Here is an 18,861-nt window from a genome sequence, read left to right on the forward strand (position 1 = left end):
TTCAGAGTGTGACAGACAAATGTCCAAACCTGTAACACATTGCACAGTATGGCAAGAGGCTCATGCAAAATAGTCTTTCTCAATCACTCTCACATACACACACACAAACTCTCTCTCTCTCTCTCTCTCTCTCTCTCTCTCTCTCTCTCTCTCTCTCTGGTCTCACCCCTTTCAGTGGCTAAAGTGGCGCTTGTGGCAGCTGAAGTGTTGACGCCGATGTGCCGAAGCCTGCAATTCACCAATTTCACTGCTAATTAGCCTACAAAGCCAGCGCCTCCGGGGGAGGAAAGGATGGAGGGCAGTATGGAGGGAGGGACCGCGGGGGGTCGGAGCTGGCACGGCTGAGACATATGGCACACTACCAGAGACTGGAAGGAGAAAATGGTGAGAGAGTGGGGTTATAGTAGTGCTACATTCAGAGAATGAGGAGAAACTAGAAAGTGGAGAGAAGCGGGAAGACAGGAGGAAAAAGGGAGGCAGTAAGGAAATGGATGAGGAGCAAGAAAATTGTTTGCTCTGTCCTCTGGAGATTGTGAGCTTGAATTCTGATGATGTGATAGTAAAATTCTTCCTCTAGGTCTAGATTTACTCTCTCCCCTGTCAATCAGAACAGCACTAACCAATCAGAGTTGTCTGTAAGCTGAATGCACTTTGCTCCAAATCTCTAGCTGTGTTGCAGCATGAGCAGCAGTTTAAAAATATACATTTTAGGTATCAAATTGAATACTTGCGCTATACGACGTCAGCTTGTAGTATAAATTGTGTTGTGTAGAGGTTTCACAGTGAAAATCCAACAAGAAGAAGTGCACCTCGAGAATCTGGATTATGCATTTATTCAACAAAAAACAAGTGTGTGATGCTGGACACTTCATTCACTCAACACTCACAGCTTTGCTTATGTAGTGGAAGAGGGGCGGGGCTACCAGGCACTGATTTTCAAGATCTTCAGTGACACTCTGGTAAACAAGACACATTATAAATGTCTTTTAAATTAGCTCACATTGTGTCAATTATTTTTCAACATTCAACAAAAATTCACTGTATTCTGATAAACCTAGTGGTGTCATATTGTATGACGTCACTTACCTTCGAATAGGAAATGGTTTGTGCTGCCACTTAGTAAAAAAAAACATTTGTAGCGATGTAATATTTCTAAAATTCATACATTCGAAGCTAGAGTTCATAGTGTATAATGTAAGTGTACAGTACATAGTACAATTAGTTTAGAGTGTATAGTACATAGTGTATCATGTGTAGTACATCATATGGGACACAGCATGTGGCATGGAGGTGGCTTTTGCAAAAAAAAAACCCAGTCAGATCCAATATGTATTAGAGTTAGCTAAAAATTATAGAAATTTTTTAAAACTGCAATAAAATAGTACAATAAATCATTAATTTTGAGTTGAGAGCACAGGATGATGGAGGGATTGAGGGATTTTCTACAATGTGCAGTATACTGTATGGGAAAACCTTTCACAAGAACTGTTCTAATACGTACGTAAGTTTTAAAAGTTAAAGCCTCTACATTTTTTATTTTCTAATTTACTTATAGAAAAACTACATTAATGTCTGATTTAAAGACCAATAAATTTACATTGTTGTTTAGGATGCCCTTCCTCACGCAACCCTCCCATTTAATCCGAGCTTGGGACCGGTACTCAGAGCTCACTCTTCAGTGGCTGGGTTAGCGCCCAGCCTAGGAATCAAACCCGGGCCACGGCAATAAGGGCGCAGGATCCTGCCGCTAGACCACCAGGAGACCGACTATAAATTTTTTTAAATTTTATTTTTTAGTATCTTTTAGTATGAGTCTCGTTGTGGAAACACAAAAAAAAGCCAATAAAGGAAATATTAAAAAACAAAATGAAATTAAAAATAATGAGTTTAATAGAAATTCTTCCTTTAATTTTACAGTATAAAATTCCAATCGAATGCTTTGTGGAATGAGTATGTAATACTAGACAGTAGCAGCACATTAGAACAGAAGGCAGGTCATTTGTGTAGTTGTGATTGTGTAGCATTCAGCATATTATTTCCCTTCCAAAGCAGCCCTTATGTGTTGAAATGATGCTTGGCATTTATTTGTGTGTGTTTGGACATTTGTTCCCTCTTTAAAATTGGCTCTTGGCTCAAACAACTTTGTTTACAACTCCACTCGAAGAACATTGTGGGGTGTGCTGACTGCAATGGTCTATAGGCTGTGAAACATATTTTTCTCTAACTGTATATTTAGACAACAACAACAGCTTGTCTGCACTTTCCTGTCAGTTTCCAGCAATTATGATAATATCTAAATTAGCATATGTTGAATTTCAGCCATGTTGACTTATTGCAAGCTAGCAAAAGAGGCTAATGGTGCATCTTCTTTCTAACATTTATTATAATGACACCCTCTTTAAAAAACATTAAAATAAAAAACATCATGTAAAGATTGTGATTTTCATTACAATAAATGCCAGTAATCCAGACTCAGTAATCATACCATGATGTGTGACACAAACGTCTGGGTCGGTAGGAAAAGAGATGACACAGTGGAGACACGCAGATATTTCATTACAGACCTCAACCTGAGAAATTAATACTGCTTGAATAGGGCTATTGCATGTGTGTGTGTGAGAGAGGAAAGTTGGTAGAGTGGGGATGCCCCTTCATTGGGTACAGCTGCACCACATGCAGCCCTGGCACCTAACACTTCTCCACCTGCCAGCACTGTGTGTAAAACACACACACAAACACACACATACACACATGCAGCCTGGCAGCCAGTAAGAGCCCTAATGCCATCTCTGCCACGCTGGCACCTGCCCTGCCACCTATCGCTAACAGCAACGGATTCCAGAGAGACTGAAACTTGGCACTATGCCCAGTGAAAGGCTGGAGTGGATATACTGCTCTCTCTATCTGTCTCGCCACCTCCCTCTTTCTATTTCTTCATCCTTCCTTTTTTTCCCTCCTCTCTCTTCTTTTGTTGTCTCTAAATCTTTCCTTCTCCCTCCTTTTCTTTCCTCTGAATCTTCTGATTTCCTTTCCTTCCTACCCCTCCATTTCTCTTCAGACGTCTCCCCTTCCTCTCCCACTCTCTTATTAGCTTTGTAGTGAATTAGTATTAGCATTAAGTCTATTAGCATTAGACTGAATGTGTGATGTAGAACGGCAGCGAATGTCAGGACAAAAGCACTTCACGTTAACTGAAACGACGACTTCTAAGCAGCGTTTTATATGGAAATGATTAGCTATATCGGCTTCTTCTGTCCCCGAACAGCGAATGTTTTCGATAAAGGGGGCTGGTTGTTAACTGGCTCGGAAATCTCCATCTAGGAAAATGAGCTAATACTAAAAAGAACTAAAAGAAATATGTGCACAGGGACATACAGTAGCTGAAGAGTACATTTTCCTTTATTCAACTTAACACCTGTATCACTATAGCCTTAGATTCCTTTTGGCTGAAAACATTGCCTTAATGGCAGTGTAAAGCAAACTGGACACTCTCTTCTGACCTTTGATCAACAAGCATTTCTGCTCCCTGGATGTTTTTTGTTTTCCAGACCATTCTGTGTCAAAGTTTATTATTCTTCTATATATGAACAAATCTATACAGATTTCATAAAAAGTGGCCAGTGAATGTATATTAATATATTAATATACACTCACCTCACATTCTATTATAAACACCTGTACACTTGAGTACATTATTTTAACTGTTATCCAAACAGCCAGTCAGGTGGCAGCAGCACAAAGCATAAAATCATGCAGATACAGGTCAAGAGCTTTAGTTAACGTTCACATCAAACATTTGGAAAAAATATGATCTCTGTGACTTTAACTGTGGCATGGTTGCTGGTGCCAGATGGTCTGATTAGTATTTTCAGAATATCAGAGTATTTCATCTGGGAATATTCACAGGTTTATCTGACATGCATCTGCATGCCTTTATACATTGCCACATGACTGCTTGATTTGATAACTGCATAAATGAGTCGGTGTACAGATGTTCCTATTAAAATGGACAGTTATTATATATTGACTGGAGCATTGAGCATGTTTAGTCTTTCATTCAAACATTAGAAGCATCATAGCAGTCTAAAGCAACAATGTAAAAATATAGCAGTCCATCTAGCATGAGCTCCTCCTGAACCAAGATCGGCTCACAGATCAGTGTCTTGGAAAACTAGATCATTACTACACTTTTTCTCTCAAAATTTTAAGTATTAAATAGGGAAAAAACTTGCCAGAGGATATATGGTGATGTGAAAGACCAGCCCATATCACAGGGACCTTTCAACAAGGTCACATAGTCATACATGACACAATATTTGCATGTAACATGCAGCATTTTAACAGCTGCCCTTGTTCTTAGAGACAGAGGTGCTTTATAGTCTCTATATCAGGTTAAGAATACTGTTAGAAAATCTAAACAGTGCAAGTCATTTTAAAGCTTAGTGCAGAGGTAGGTCTGGGTATGGGAAAACAGCCAGTGACTCAGCTACTCAGCTGTCATTCCACCCTCTTGGTGCCAGTACTGAGAAGAGTCTTGTTGCATGTCTTTCTCTTGGGTAAGGGTTGTCTAGTCAATACCTGGGGGCTGGTCCATTTTTTTGTGTTGTAGGTAAGCATCTGATGGGGGGCACTGGAGGAGTATTTATTCTGTTGGAGGGGTTAGATGGCATGCAGAGTAAGATCTTTCAGTAGGCAGTGGTGGCTCAGTGGTTAAGGCTGTGGGTTACTGGTCAGAGGGTCAGGGGTTCAAGCTCCAGCACCACCAAGTTATCACTGTTGGTCTCTTAAACAAGCCCTTAACACTCTCTGCTCCAGAGGTGATGTGTCATGGCATTGCATTACAGGCATTTGGCAGTTGCTCTTGTCCTTGGTGGACCTGGAATTTGAACTCACAGCCTTCTGATCAGTAGTCCAACATGCCTTAAGCACTAAGCATTCCCACATGGCAGACCCTGGGATATGTGTAATGTATATTATATCTTCCAGTAGAATTTTGCAGTAGTCCAATCTTGAGATCACTTAGTGGCTTCTGTGTAGGTGTAGATGTATAGAATCCTCCTGATGTGAAGGAAAAACCTGCATGAGTCAGGTTAGAGATATGAGCAGAGAAGGATTGGTTGTCCAGAACAACACCAAGGTTTTTTGTGCTGTCAAGAGAATTCCAATGAGGCTACAACTTCTTGAGGTCTTGCTTGAACTTGTGATAGTGGGTTTGATGAGGAAGAGAAGAATAGCAAGCACTGTGCCTTGTGGGACGCCATGGGGATCACCTCCAAGTCACTTGATATGACCTTGAGAAATCAAAGAAGAAGAGAACCACATTTAGTTTGGGAGATCTAGCAGCATGGCCAGGCCACAAGGGCTGTTTTGCTTGTGAAGTGTATTGATTTGATTCATAAGGGTAGTAATATTGCTGGACAGGATAAATATTACTTAGTCCAGTAAAGTACTGTTCAATCTCCTTCCATCCCGGAAGAGAACCAGCAGGCTCAGGGCCAGTTTTTTCCCCTACAACTATAAGCCTACTGAAATCCACACTATATCATTAGGACATTTATGTTCTGTGGATTGAGCTCAGAATATTGGGGGTCAAGCCCCAGGAATGCCAAGCTGCCACCATTGGGCCCTTGAACTAGGCACCCAACCCACCCTGCTCCAGGTTTTGCTGCATCATGGCTGACCCTGAGCTCTGACTCCAACTCCCAAGGATGGGGAATGCAAAGAAAGAATTTCACTGTGCAATAATGTATATGTAACAAATAAAAGCTAACTTAACTAATACTTAACTGCCTTTAATCTTGCAGTTCTGATCTATCCTGTACATTCTGTTACATCTTCTCTACATAATCATATAATTATAAATGTATAGCACTCTAAATTCATTCATTACACTAGTTTAGCTCTACTATCTGCATAAACACGACATATTATCTCGCTTACTGTTGTACATACAATGTACATAATTTACACATATTGCAAAGACATATGTAATAATTATCTATCTATCTATCTATCTATCTATCTATCTATCTATCTATCTATCTATCTATCTATCTATCTATCTATCTATCTATCTATCTATCTATCTATCTATCTATCTATCTATCTATCTATCTATTAAAATGCCTTACTGTTAGTATTAGGAAGCAGTTCACTACAAGAAGTGATGCCACTAGCTTGGTTACCTTTTTGCCAGTGATGCAATGGATGAGATGTAATGTAGCTTTACAGTAACAAGCTTCTTATTATCTTAGCCCACATTGTCATGCTACAATGCTACATATATACATAACCGGTGATGTTATTTTTGAAACAAACAATTATGCAAATTACCAGTTTCCGTTTTGAACCAAGTCCAATACTTCTAATTAGTGTAGAATGTACATTAGAGCAGATAACAGTATGAAGCTCTCTGGATATAACTGCAGTGTGATACACCTACAGAGGTTTAATTCTATTTGTGATTAAAAAACAAGACATCCATGGGCATGTTTCTAACTTACGGAAGCCAGAAATACTTTCGACATCCAGAACTTTGTTCACCAACAATTTAAGAAGACACATAAATGTATGGAGCTTGTTATCTCCTTCTAGTTACTGTGTTTAAGTTATAAATACATCACAGTTGCTTTTCTTCGGTCTCTCCAGCTTCGATGGAATTAGCTTCTTGTTCTTGGTGTAGCTAGGTACTTTGGAAAAAGTGGAATTTGTCCATAGCTCAGCAATTTTGAATCAGGAGTAGCTTGAAACTTGAAAAGTTCCACTTGTAAAGCAGCTTCCCCAACACTGCTTACCTTTTTACAAAGTGCTCAGTCTTAGCAGTTACAAATTTGTTTTTTAATCATTATTATTTTATTTCTTTTTATTTCTCTTCTCTCATGTCCAGTATTTATTTTGTTGGATTTTATTTCATTCTTTCACATTTAATCCTTTCCTCAAGTATAATATACTCAAAATGTACATGTTTACAAGAGACGGCAAAAATAATAATAATAAAAATAAATAAATAAATAAAAATCAGGGGCTGGAAAAAAAGCAGCCTGCCCCCTGCAATCTCCCTCATATGCATTCAACTCATCTAAGGCTGGCTGAGATCTACCTGCATTGTCCTTCTCTCTCTCTCTCTCTCTCTCTCTCTCTCTCTCTCTCACTGCCTCCAGCAACAATCAGACAGAAATCATTTCTGTTCCGCTTTCAGAGTCCAGCCACTGAATGAATATGAATGAAAAGGTAAATCTATCTGAAACTCTCCTCCTTTAAACAATCTGTTTCCCTCCCTTCTGTCCATCCCTCCCTCTCTCCATCTCTCTCTCTCTCTCTCTCTCTCCCTATGTCTGGTGCGCTTTATTTATTCCTGGGCGCAAGCTGAATTTAATAAATATATGTAAATGTGTGCGGCGGAACATGACGAGGTGGTGCTTTGAGCGCGGCTCAGATTGAGGCTGAGAGCTGACCCGAGGTTAATCATTTTTCACTTCCCTATCACATTCAATTCTGCTGCAGCAGCCATGGCCTACCTCAGTGTGTGTGTGTGTGTGTGTGTGTGCCTGTGTGCACGTGTGCTGGCTTCACTCATGCATGCATTTGAGTGTGTGTTTGTGTGTTTTTCTTGCATGTTTGCTTCACATGTACTTTCTTTAAATGTGCGTGTTTCTCTGCATGTTTGTTTCATGTGTGCTTTCCTTAAATGTGTAGTGTGTGTGTGTGTGCCTTTCTTAAATGTGTATTTGTGTGTTTCTCTGCATGTTTACTTCATGTGTGGTTTCTTTATAGGTGTAGAGTGTGTGTGTGTGTTTCTCTACGTTTGTTTAATGTTTGCTTTTCTTAAATGTGTATTATGTGTGAATATATGTGTGTGTCTGTTTCTCTGCATTTTTGCTTCATGTTTTCATGTACGTGCAAATGTGTTTGTGTGTGCATATAAGCCCCCATACACTTAATATTATCTGTGTGTCTGTGTGTATGTACTCGTGTGTGTATGTACTCTTGTGTGCTGTCTTATCCCACTCTGTATGTTTGAATGTATGTGTTTTAGTGCATGCTGGCTTCCTTCCAAGAGTGATGCTGAATATCTCCCTACAAGTAGTGGCGCTACTTTTAATAGCGAGGCAGTAAATGAGCTATTTTCAAAATAATGTAGATTTCCTGGTAAGAACTTAGCATTGTAACATACCATAGCACCTATTACTTTTTCACATAACCAGATCTTTGTGTCAAACATATATCATTTTAACCGAGTTCGGTAGTAATTAGGGGACACGTCTAAAGGTGCACCTTAACTTGCACAGAAGATAGATGAAAACAAGACTATTGTATATCCATTTATAAGTGTAAATGCGTTAATTAAAGGCGGACACATGAAGGTGAGTAGCTTGTTGTTGATTCCCAAGCTGGTTAAGTTACAAGGGTGGATCAGGAGTGATAGCATTCAGGCATAGTTTAGCATAATAGTGCAAGGATGGCGAGTATGATTATTCATGTTGCAGTCAATTCCCAAACATAGCACTTTAATTCAATGTCATATGATTTACTTTTCTCTGGTCTGGCACCTAAGAGGTGGAGGTCTGACCAGCTCAACCGAGTCCTGAAATCCTTCCTGAAATACTTACACTAGCACTTAAAAACTTGCCAAATGCTGTAAATATTAATGCAGGTTAATAGGTTAAAAGGTTAATATAAACTAGCTGGATATTTACAGAAACTAACCAGAGCAGTGGAGTGAGCCTTCGGTTTATTTATTTATTATTGCTGCAGTTAAGTAATGTTAACGCATAAAACATATATAGAAGTAAATTTAGCTCTTTCTGTGTGTGTGTGTGTGCGTGTTTAATTAGTATAAACGTGCGTTCTTGTGTTTGAATGGATGTGTGCTGGCCTTGCAAACAACAAGCCGTGTGTGTTGGTGTGCAATCAGTTGGTGTGTTGGTTTTATGCGTTTATTCTTTGTTGACATTATGTGTGTGTGCTTCTAAGTGCTGTGACTTAGCAGCAAGTAGGTGTATAGCGCTCTGTGTATTCATTTCTATAGCACTGATAGAGTCACACTTATTTAACTCTTCACCAATGAATCGTTTGCAGTAAAGAAATCGAGACAATTTAATCAACCTACGACCCACTGACCTTCACTACACACACTCACACTGCCTCATATCTTGAGGAAATCTTTAGCCTCTTTTCCTGTATTATCCATCCGAGTTCAAGCCTATTCGAGGCAGGTTGAATGAGTAGCATTTTACACACAGCCAAGTTCATTCTCTACATTGTTTTACCCTTCTCTTTTACACTTTCTAAACATAATCGCTACACACCTTCCTTGATTATACCCTTTCACTGGCAGTGAAGCTCATGTGCAAAAGAGACCGGCACATCCTTTTTATTCTATTGGCTCTACCATCATCGATTTCAGACTTGCATGTTCGAGCTATACAAAGTGCTTTTTAGGTAATGCTTTGAAAATGGCGTTGACAAACATGGCCATGTGAAACTAAATTATGATCCTTTGAATAAGCATCTGAATAATGCTGGACTTGGAGACGGATGAAAAAGCTTTCCCATAATGCTTCACTTCAGGGCTCATCTGCCCACCCCTTCTCCCTTCAAAAATCATAAAATATCATATTGAGCCATTGAATGAAATCAGTTTTCTGGTATTTTCTCACATGCAGAGATTCTCTTGGAACAAATACACTTTGATGCTTTCATTTAAGAAGAATTTCTTGGGTTTTGACTTTCCTAAAAAAACTAAATTAATGATCTAAAATGAGAAGATAGAACCACCAAAATATATGATGAAGATAAAGTGATAAAGACAGATTAACTGCCTAATACAGACCAACAACTACCGAATACAGGCTTATACCTGGGAATACTGGAAATACTGGGAAACACCTCACAAAGGACAAACTATACAAACCTAATGGGGGTTATATGGGGAGGGGGAGGCTGATGGATGTAGTGTAAATACTAAATATGGATCTAAAACAGCAACCACATACAAAATATTGTGAATACTGTACTATAACATGCAAATAACTAAAGATATAGGTCTATAACTGCTATATTGGGACCTAAGTAGGGTATACAACTACATAATACATATCCACATCTAGCAGACACAACCCCTATACCTAAAAAATGAGCCAACACGTCACAAAAGCCATACCACAACCACAAGCAAATAATGGAGATAATAGATGAAGATTTAGGCCAAACAAATGAAAAGGCAAAATCTGAATATTGGTAAACAACCAAATGTGATAATTTGGTCCTTCATATGAGTTAATTGTGCCCACAAATACATAATAAGGGACCATGAATAAGAATACACTACAAAAACTAGCAAGTAATAAATATAGAACGTTAAAGGGTAATCATAAAGGCAACTAACAATAATAACACAGACCCTGAAGACCTTGTCCTACATACTGCACACTTTCTCCACAGGAGAAAGAAAAGGTCAAAGGTCACAACAAGGAGCACAGAAAAGGCCAAAGGTCACACAGACATTCCTGATCATCACAGGTTCCTGCAGCAGCAGCACCATCTGTGGATCAAGTCCAGGACTACAGGATTACATGCTGTTGCAAACAATATGAAGACACAACACTTTTACTGACACTCTGGTCTTTTCCCCCAACTTTTAAACAATATTTAAAATCATTGTAACTTAAATGACACTATTTGCTATATCACTATACAAAATAGATAGATTAATCACAAAAAAGCTTAGGGTCTAAAATTCGTACTCCACTTCTAAAACCTGTTTTTACTTCATCAGTTATAAAACTAATCCACACTGAGAAAGCTCTATGAGTCAAGATTATTGGAACGTCCTGTTCCTAGAATGTTTATTTCATTATTACACAATAACACATACACTCAATGGCCACTTTATTAGAAACACTATATTAATACCAAATAGCACATGTTGTGCATAGTACATGAGATGCTTTCCTGCTTAGCGTGATTATGAAGAGTGATTTAAAAAGATCAGCAGTTTCTGTAATGCTCAAAACTGCCCTTATAACACCAACAACCATTCTTTCTTCATTCTGATGTTTGATTTGCTGAAACTCTTGACCTGCAAGAGTTTATACACTGCTGATCAGGTTGTTCAGGTCCTGATACTGACATAATTTGCATTGTGCCCATTGTGCTCTGTATATTCATCTCTACCACTGTCTGTAAATAACCTTTCAATGATCTGATATTATCTCTGATTTTATGGAATATTGTTTTTATAAAATGTATAAAATTGCAATAGTGGCTGATAGCTGTTAAAATAAAACATTTCCTTGTAATGGACCCAGACAATATAACTTGATTTTCATTTCTTTTACCTCAGGGTATTCAGTGCATACAAACTTTCACAATGGAATTTTAAGTTTTATATTTCCCCAGACTGGAAGTCACACACACACACACACACACGCACACACACAGACACACACACACACACACACACACTCCTGCCTGCACTGGCTTGTCTGTACCCGCCTAACTGCTTTAAGTTCTAATCAAACATCATTTAGGTTCCATCTCAGCCCCGTTCCCGCGGGAACTGCCACCCCAGCGACGGTCGCCAGGCAACTGGGCTCTCATTTCTGAAGTGTCGCTTTGCATTATTGTCTTCACACTCTCTGGTGATAGTTTTGGTCCTACATACTCTCTCTCTCTCTTTCTCTCTCTCTCTCTCTCTCTCTCTCTCTCACACACACACACACACACACACAGATGTGAAATACACTGTAAGTTCATTTACACACAACAAAACTGCTAAGCTTTCCAAAGTAGAGTAAAATACAAAACATTGATAATTATATACAAACCACTATACAATCATATATGAATGAATACGCCTTCAGGAAAGTCATTTAAATACATATATCGTTCACTCATAATCAAACAGAATACACAGCTAAATAAATTGAGGTCATAAATTGTCACACACACAAACACACACACACACACCGAGTAATCAGTATACATGAATGCAGCCACTGAAATACACACACTGCACTTGACTGCTCTCTTTGAAGTTAAAACCAAAAAGAGCTATTCATTATCCCAGTAATATATCAACATTTTGTCTCATGTTAAACCCATATAATGGTGGCCGTTTAAATAAACACACAGTGCTTGACAATAGCTGCTTTTGAAGCGTACAGATTTCCAAAGGCCCTGAAAACAGAATGGACAGATGCATACAACAACAGCAATAAGGCAAAACTACACAAGTTAAAAAACAGTTAAAACTACACAAGTTAATATGAAGTGTTATGAAATGAATAGAAATTGTGAATAGAAATTAACAGGATATATCATTAAGAGGAAAGCGATCTGCTATCATTGAGAGATCATGAGTTTGAATCCTGATCTCTGTGGGAAACGGATGGTTTCCTCTGTCCTTCCTGTCAATCACAGTGATACTAGTAATTGGGGGCGTATGTACTGTATGTAGAAGAGGTAGATAGCGCTTTCCTCTCGGTCTGTTATGCTGCCCTGTGATGAATTGTTAGCAGCAGTTTGAATAGATGTGGTTGACCAGCTTCACTTGTTTCAGAGGAAGAACATGTTAGCTTTCACCCAGCCTGGATGGCAGCTATATGTATAAGAGGAAATAGCTGACTGGTGACCAAAGTAGGGAGAAAATTTAGGGGTAAAAGACAAAAATACAGAATGACAAGAAGCCACAGGAGAAGATGACAAGCCTTAGAGGACAGGATCTGTATTTGCTGCCTGTTAAGAGAGGTAGAAATTGGGAGTGTAAATAATACTGAACAGTATGTATGTAGAAACATCTACAATGGATTAAGCTGGGCTTTATCAAAAAGTGTGTAAAGTCCCTGAGAAACCCTGTTTGGAAACTTATGGGATAGATGCTTATTTGTGTTTGGATGCAGCTTCTGTCAGTCATTTTATAGACATTATTCTCTACAGGTCTCTAGACCATGGGGACGGAGCTTCATTATATGCCCTACAGGCCACTATACCATGGGGGCGGAGCTTCATTATATACTCTACAGGCCACTATACCATGGGGGTGGAGCTTCATGAATATGGGCAGGAATCTAACCATTATAGACCTAATCATGGACAAAAAGAGACTAATCTTACTTAATACACCTTTAATCTATAACTGCCATAAACTCAGAGGAACAAACTAAAAAACACACTGAACAAACTGAACACACTCATTCACTCCAATTTCCCATTTACATCCTTTTGCTAATTTTAATTGTTATGCTGCTGCATAATTTTTTCTCTCCTTTTTTTAATCACATCTTATTTTGTCACCCAGATGAACAGCTATATTACGACACTATGACTGTTATGACTTTAATACTGTACATGCTCTCTTAGACTTTACTTGAGCGACATGTTTTTATGTTTCTGTACAGTACCAGCAGCAGGATCTTCTTCACTGTCATGCCAATAAAGTTTCGTAGAGTTGAGTTGAGTTGCCCCTAAAACATAAAGAGGTAGTTAGATGGCCACATGCTCGAGACCTGGATAAAAATCACATGAGTAGACGCTACGGAATGTGAGGCTTTTTACAACACATTGGGGAACAGAGGTCGTTTTGGTATGCGTGTGGGTTTTCACTTATATTCAAAATGAACATCCAGCAAGCAGTGATAGAAACAAGTTCACACACACATTCACAAGCCTACATGTGTTAATTTGGAGGAGCCTAGCGTGCGTGAACGCGCTGGGTAATCCAGGAAGAATCTTAGCACCTTTGAACACTGGAAATATCTAACGTCAGCCCTCAGATGACTTTTTTAAAGCATAAAATCGACTTTGAATTGAGAGAGGAAAGGAAAGAAATGCAACGCAATACAACAATCAGCTGTCGATGGGAACGTGTTGACGGATGACAGAACTTATTTTTGCGTCAGTGCTACGGTTTGTATGCAGTCATGAGTCTGTGGTTGTGTGTGGGTGTGATTGTACACCGTGCGTGTGTGTGAGTGTGTGTGTCCCGGCACTAGGAGCGGCATACACTCTGAATGCATTAGCTAGCACACGTGTGTTAGCCTAACAGGCCGGCGTGAGGTGCGAACACGTTTGAGGAGCCTCACGCAATTACCCGCAATAAACCCAATGCCACAGCTGTTCATTTCTTAGGCCTCTGGGAAAAAAAGTGTTAGATTTACCACTTCCATGTCTAGCTGTCGATTCTTATCCCTAAGAGGTTCCACTTTTTTTCTTCGTTCTCCATTTTATTGTACAATTTGCAGATTTGTTCAAGTGGTGTATAAAAGAGAAAATGTGCTCCAGTAAAGCAGTGGGCATTCGAGACACTACAGTACTCATTACAAAGTAGTAGTAATGATAATAATTTAGATATGTTGATCAAATAGCTTGATTCCCGCTCCTTTTGAATCCTAATGACCCTCACGGGGCAATTCTATTGGGTGACGATAGTCTAAAACACTATTGAGAATTTGTTTCCATCAAGTTAAAGTAATGTATTCATCCAAAAACGTTATTATGTAATAAGTTACAACTTATTTATGATTATATCTGTGCCTTTTTTTTCAAGGGCTTCTAAAAATTAAAGAAACAACCTAATATGAACACATTTTTTGGATAATAAAGTGATATTTTTCCAGCCAGAACGTGTCACAGGGCATCTGCTTGAGACTAGATGTGTCCATGGGGGACACAACAGAAAGGTCATGCGAGTAAGATTTTACTTTCACACTGGTTGAGTGAGCAGTCACATACGCAACCATAGACCAACACAAACATGTAGCACAGCATCCTTAGTACATGCCTGATCAGGTTGTAGTGGTTTACAATAGGATACTAATTGGTTTATAATGCACTTATGGAAATATTATAATATATAATATATATTGATCTGCCATTACATCTGTCAGCTTGCGTCAGCAAAGAATTAGTGTCTATAATGACCTTAGTAACTACACTGACCTAATAGTTCCTTATGGGCCATTGATTTCTGTTGTAGAAAGGACATTAATCAGTTACAGTTACATTATTTAATGTTTAGTGTCACCCAAATAAGGATGGGTCCCCTTCTGAGCCTGGTTCCTCTCAAGGTTTCTTCCTTATTCCATCCCAGGGTGTTTTTCCTTGCCACCGTTGCCACAGGCTTGCTCATTAGGGATAAAATAGTTTAAATAGTTTAATTATTAAATTTAATGATTTACTCTTATTTATTTATTTATTTATTTTTTTATTTATTTATTTATTTATTTATTTATTTATTTATTTATTCATTTTCATTTCCCCCCTCCCCTTTCTCTGTTTTTCTTCTTTTGTAAAGCTGCTTTGAGACAATGTTCATTGTAAAAGGTGCTATACAAAATAAATTGAATTGAATTGAATTGAATAACAAACTAAATTGATTAGAATATATTACAGATATGATAAACTACAGGACATGACGAGGATGATGAACTGGAGTGATATAGCTGAGGTTGAGGAACTGAGGAATGAATTTTTTTTGTGCATTCCAATGTTTCCAGAAATATTCCCTAGGAGGCACATTGGTAAGATTCTTGTCCCATGAGTATAAACCCAAATCCAGATACAGATATAGGTATTTGGAGCACTCAACAAATACATGTGATGGAAAATTTTACAAGGAGAAGTTGTTTGTGAGGTTCTGAACTTCTGTATGCATGACTAGACGTTCTTTGTGACTAGAAATTGTTATGACCAGAGATTGTTTGTGCAAAATATTATAGGGACAGAACTGGACAGACTAGATGGCAGGACTCAAGGTTAAGACTCAGGGCTATCAGGATGAGTTGATGTTCAGGCATTGTAACGTAGGCAATGGTTCTCCGTTCCTTAATCCTGTTTTGTGTTTGAAATCTAATTATGAATACTCAATGTAACAAATAATCAGGGCCCTTCCAAATCATTTGTGTGGAGAGTGTTGGGTCCTGTTGCACAACAGCATAAATAAATTGTGTACCTTTTTACTCTTGCCAGTGTGCTGTTTTCACAGCAAGTTGTTAGGATTCCGTGTTTGAGAGTCGACTTTGGGGATTCCTGCGGAGGCGTATGGGCAATGACGCCTTGAAGGCTGTTAACTTCACCTCGACTGCATGATTGGCTATGAGCAAATGTATGTATTTTTGCATTTTGTATTTATGTGCTGCTGCTGAGGATGTACCCATGTGGACTACCTGGCGATACATGGTGAGACCATGGTGATGGCATTGAACTGCTGTTGCTGCCATCAGTCTTGCACTTAGGTCTCCATACGCTGATGTTCATACTTATATATAAAAAACTCAAAAGCTCCTGGTTACACAACTCCACTTGACTATATACAGCTGTAGAAAGGACATTATTTATAATCACACTCTCTGGTGTCACCCATATGAGTCTGGTTCCTCTCAAGGTTTCTTCCTCATATCGTCTCAGGGAGTTTTTCCTCACCACTATTGCTACTGGCTTGCTCATTAGGGATAAATACAAATAAAATTTTAATCTTTGTCATTTTTATTCTAAATTTGAATATTTCTATAAAGCTGCTTTGAGACAATGTCCAAAACCTTTAAGAGTGGTATTCAGGTAAGATTCCAAAAACATGGTAGGGTTCATTAAAAAAATAAATCACCTTCAGTCATAGATTTAAACTTCCAAACAATTGTAATGTATCTATACAACAGAGCACAAAGCAGGAAACACATATGGGGGGCTTGTGCAGATGGGCAAGAGTGCATGCTGTGTGTACAGAAGGTGCAAACATATGTTGTGTGACAAAGTCAGCATATACAAGGCTGAGAGCTGCAGTGGCAGAACAACACCCGTGTTTTAATAAACCTTAAATACTAGCTAGGATCAGATAGAGTGTGTCTCATACAATGCTGTGGGTCAGAGAAAGGCCAAATCGTGATCAGCTCTGAACGATTAGCTCCATGCAGCCCGCGCTCTTTTCTGTATATTTGGTTTAAGGACGTAAGGCATGCCTTCCTAAATTATGCAGTTTGTGGAGAAAATGTTTACTGAGAAGGGTCATCCTTCTCTTATAAATAAAGGTCTTAAATGGTTCTTTAATACCCATGGAACCTTTCCATGTTGTCTCGAACAGTTAAGGCACTGGGGTGTTTGGTGGGGTGATTGGAAGATCAGGGTTCAAGCCCCAGCACTGCCACTGTTGGGCCCTTGAGCAAAGCCCTTAACCCTTACTGCTCCAGGGGTGTTGTATCATGGCTAACCCTGCACTCTGACCCTAATTTCCAATATTTGGGACATGCAAAGAAAGAATTTCACTGAGCTGTAATGCATATGTGATAAATAAATGCTTCCATTCTTCTTCTTCTCTATTCTATCATTGCATGTAAGGTTCTCTGTAGTGGACAAAAAAGGATCTTTAGACTATAACATGTCATAAATAAATATAAAATGGGGGTTTGTTTAATTTACTGATTACTGAAGGTTATTTGGAGAACCAAAAATGGTTGATCATGCTGCTACCATAATACTGGACTATTGGAATATCCCCAGGTTCAAGGTACAAGATATTGTAACTGTTAATTAATGCTAGACATATGTAATCTTTTTTGCACAAAGCCTAGGTGCAGATTTTTTTACATTCAGAAATTCATTTACATTCTGTAAATAACAATAGCCTCTATCTCCTAAAATAAGTCTTTTATTGCTTTTAGTAAAAAAAAATGTTTTAATTTCACTTAATTCCTAATTAGATAAATTGTTATTTATTTATTTATTTATTTATTTATTTATTTAAATATATTTATATATTTATTTATTTATTTGATTTTTAATTGTTTAGGGTTCCTTTGCAGAATTTTTTTTTTTTTTAGATCTCAAAATCAAATTTTATTATTGTTTTTAGAAATACGGGTTATATCAGATAAAACAAACGAACACACAAACAATCACCAAGTTAATATGAATTTAAATTATAGAAAGTATTTTAGGTGTTAATGGTGGTGTTATTCTTTTAGTGGAAGAAAAAAAAATAATTGTGCATGAGGCGTACTCTAGAATAATATAAATTACAGCAATGGGCTGTTCATTCATGTCAGAAATGTCAAATATTACCTAAACATATCAACCAGCATGTTTCAGCATGGGAAAGGGAAAAAGATATCATATTGATAACGAGAAGATGCATTAAATGGTGATGGATTTGTAATGAACATGTTTCTGTGGAATTTACTTCAGGAAAATTTCTTACAAACTGTGCAGTGCTTCTACAGATAGACAGGGAAGTATAACGGATATAATGGGACTAATGGGAAGCTTTAAAACAATGTGATTGGACGAGTAATGTAACCCTGCAGAACCCTGCCGTTTCTTCACTCGTCCTGGCCCTCGAAGGTTAATGCTGCAGGCTGGAGGGGACATAAATAGGCGATGTGAGCGACTTTTAATTAAATAAGCACTCCTTAAACACTCTCCTGGGCAGCACTGCTTTTGTTTGAGGATGATTGATTGAGTGCTATCTCTTTAGGCTGGGCCATTTGTTTCTCTGCTCCTTTCGTCTCATTCTCTCTCTCTCTCTCTCTCTCTCTCTCTCACTGTCGTTTATGAGGGCTGTATTTCTCCTCAACCCTGACGCAGTAACGAGCCTGGAGGCCACGCCCCCTCCCTTTTCTCCCAGGGTGCTGCAGGGCAGAGTGCCCTGTTTTAAATGTGAACTCAATCTTCTGCTTGCCATCACCACTGGGTGTTTTTCTTTTTTTTCAGACCGGTCAAAAGAAATGATAAAACGATGAAACTATGTTATTGTGCTCCATGGAGCTGAGAGAGGTATGACAAGTGCTGTATTTTAACTTCTCTGGCTGTCTGACTCATGGACCAAACTCTTCATAAAACAAATATAATTTTTTTTTTTTAAATGACCAA

The sequence above is a fragment of the Hemibagrus wyckioides genome, linkage group LG18, assembly GCF_019097595.1.
Source record: "Hemibagrus wyckioides isolate EC202008001 linkage group LG18, SWU_Hwy_1.0, whole genome shotgun sequence".
NCBI lineage: Eukaryota > Metazoa > Chordata > Actinopteri > Siluriformes > Bagridae > Hemibagrus > Hemibagrus wyckioides.